The following is a 3458-nucleotide window of genomic DNA, read 5'->3' on the forward strand; positions in this document are numbered from 1 at the left end:
GTGGGGCTTCAACACTGTCCACACAGGCCCGCACATCCAATTAGGTGGGGCTGTGTTCCTTTCGGGAGAGGCATATTGAACACGGAGGGTAGAAGAGTCACGGGGTCTTCTGTGCCTCCTGGTCTGAGTTGGGTGCAAGATAATACAGAAAGGTCCACAACCGGGAGAGGAGGAGGGCTTCTCTCTCACGTCATTGACTATTAATTGTGAACCTCAAAAACCTGAGACAGGTCTCAGTTAATTTAGAAAGTTTATTTTGCCAAGGTTGAGGACACACACCCATGATACAGGCTCAGGAGGTCGACGACATGTGCCCAAGGTGGTCAGACCACAGTTTGGTTTTATACATTTTAGGGAGACATGAGACATCAATCAACATGTGCAAGATGAACATCTTTTCGGTCTGGAAAGGCGGGACAACTGGAAGCGGGGAGGGGACTTCCAGGTCTTAGGTAGATAACAGACAAATGGTTACATTCTTTTGAGTTTCTGATTAGCCTTTCCAAAGGAGGCAATCAGATATGCATCTATCTCAGTGAGCAGAGGGATGACTTTGAATAAAATGGGAGGCAGGTTTGCCCGAAGCAGTTCCCAGCTTGACTTTTCCTTTTAGCTTAGTGATTTTGGGGCCCCAAGATATGTTCCTTTCACACTTTCCCCATTTTCTTTTTTAAAATATTTTGGAGAAAGCATCTTAGAAGAAAATGAGTCTCTCGTCTCAGGTTTTTGTCTGGTCTTTCATGGCTAGGATGGTTTATTCCTGTACAGTTAGGTCCGGAATTATTAGAAAAGCTCATTTTTAGAAGGTTGTGAAATCTCTTGTCCTATGAAAAGAAAATAGGGGGAAGAAGGGAGAAAAACAACAACAAACAAAAGAACAATCTGGGAAAAATCAATATAGGCCACATTACTCTGAAGCCCATACATTAGTAGGCAGGTATGAAAGTGGCGTAAATAGTTGCTGTTATTTTCTTCTGAAGTTTAAGTTGCCTGGCTTCAGTTCACAGGGCTTTATGAAAGCACAGCTTAGTTTTCAGTGACTCCAAATCAGGAAAAATGGGGGAAAAATACAGAAGAAAAAATCGAAAACATTATTTTGAAGGGTTGTAGCCAAGAAAAATTAGAATTCAGTCAAAACTGTAGAAAATAATAAAAATTTTAAAACATTAGGTAAGACTAGAATCTAACAACAGGTGTACTATAGGTTTTGCACATAATTTTTCTTTCTCCAGTTTCCCATTTTTAATAAACACAAATCATGGCAGGACTAGTTTGCTTTATTATACTTGGCCTAATTATTTGTATTCAGTGCAGCAGGAATAATTATTTTTTACATAGGCTTTTTTTTTTTTTTGATGGAGTTTTCCTTTGTCACCCAGGCTGGAGTGCAGTGACATAATCTCAGCTCACTGCAACTTCCACCACCCAGGTTCAAGTGATTCTCCTGCCTCAGCCTCCTGAGTACCTGGGATTACAGGTGCATGCCACCACACCTGGCTAATTTTTGTATTTTTAGTAGAGATGGGGTTTTACCATGTTGGCCAGGCTCATCTCCAACTCCTGACCTCAGGTGATCCACCCACTTCGGCCTCCCAAAGTGCTGGGATTACAGGCATGAGCCACCATGCCCAGCCTACATAAGCTTTTAAATTGGCTTTGATGGAACTTTGTCTCAAATAAGACTTTTTTAAAGCTGAGTGCAGCCATGGATTCATATCATCAAATATCTGTGAGTTGGGGGATCCTCTTCTCTTGAGGTTCCAAGATAAAACTTGGGGCTGGTGGGCCTGTCAGAAAGTGACATTCTTTACTTACCACAGGTCAGGAACCCTGTACAGGGGCTGTGTAGACAAACATGAGGCCAGTTTTCCCAAGGGGCTTTTATTGGCTCTGTAAGTCAAGTTTGATTCCTTAAAGGAAAGCACACCATTCCAGTCAAAGCCTTGGTAAAATAACCAGTTTCTCCAAGTGTGTCCTCTTATACATAAAAAAAGATTCTTATTGTACTTATGTAAATAACTGTATTGCCACAAATAGCTTCCAAATTCTGGAGAAATCAGGTAGAGGAAAAAGAAATATGTTATAAATTTTGTTCATAGGAATATACTAAATTGTTAAATGCTGTTAATCACTCAAAAGAAAAGCTTCCCTGGTTCTGAAAAAGCAAAACAAATGATTAACAACATTTTAAGTGAAAAGTCAAAATGATTACTTCAGTCTTGTAATAGTTCAGTTGCTGTAGTTAATTCCTGTTCTGTTTGATATTCCTGAACATTTCAGTTCTCCATAGGTCCTGAAAGTTTTTCTTTTATTCTGATGTCACCATCTCCAAAGCTATTAAAAACTTGTATGCAAGAGCAGCTGTTGCAGTTTTATAGCTTTTTTTTTACAAAATCACCTTCTAAGAAGGACCAAAATAAGACAACAATTGTCTGTGAATGACAAAAGGTTTTAGGGCAGCCACAGTCAAAAGCACCATTGACAAGAAAATTTGTTACCTCTGAGGCACACGATAATTTAACATAATAATTATAATTATTACTGATAATGTACACTAAGTCATATCAGAATTATAGAAGTTTCCTATGATTTGGGAACACATACCAATAACATATTTATACAAACACAGCCCAAAGAAACCCAAACACCATTTCATATTTGACAACACTTCCTATATAATTTTTATACCAAATAAGACAAATTATGTCATTTTTGGACTTTATGGAACTTAATATATTAAAGGATTAATTAGGTCAGAAAAAGACATAATTTATAATTTGATTTTGGAAAGTTTGTCAAATGTCAAAGGTTTAAAACACTTGATATCACAGGTTATTGTAAAATAAGTCATTCATTTAACCAAAGTGCTAACTCGAGGATTTCAAAAAAGGTGAAAACCTTCCTTCTTTCAGAGAAAACTTAATTTTCCAAACAATAAACCCTAATAAAAACAACAGGAAGCCAATTACATTTGTTTTTCAAAATTTTATAAACAACTTCTAAAATTTTAACCTTGACCATAAGATATAATTTTCATAAGCCTTTTATAAACTTTATAGCCTTAATTTATTAAGGAGTTAGTTAATGCTTCCAGAAAACCTTGTTAATCTGACACAGGGGTCCATATGCTGGTCTTGCATCAGTGTACTTTTGACATTAATGATTTATTTATAGAGAAACTGAACTTATTTTATCTCTCAAAATCAGCCCTTACAATCTCACACACCCACCTCTTCATGATAGTCCCTGGGCCTTGAGGAGTTGAATAGCTTTAATTTCTGGCCCTATGTCTCAAGAATGCAGTTTATTTTGAATGGCATCTTCTACTGGATCTGAAGATGGAGATTTAGTTCCTATCAGTGTTTAAAATTTAGCAGGACTTGGTGTTCTTTTTAGATCCAGGAGTCAAAGCCCTGAAACTCAATGTCACAAGTACTTTAAATGCGCACACAGAGAGA

The sequence above is a fragment of the Gorilla gorilla genome, chromosome 7, assembly GCF_029281585.2.
Source record: "Gorilla gorilla gorilla isolate KB3781 chromosome 7, NHGRI_mGorGor1-v2.1_pri, whole genome shotgun sequence".
Classification (NCBI taxonomy): Eukaryota; Metazoa; Chordata; class Mammalia; order Primates; family Hominidae; genus Gorilla; species Gorilla gorilla.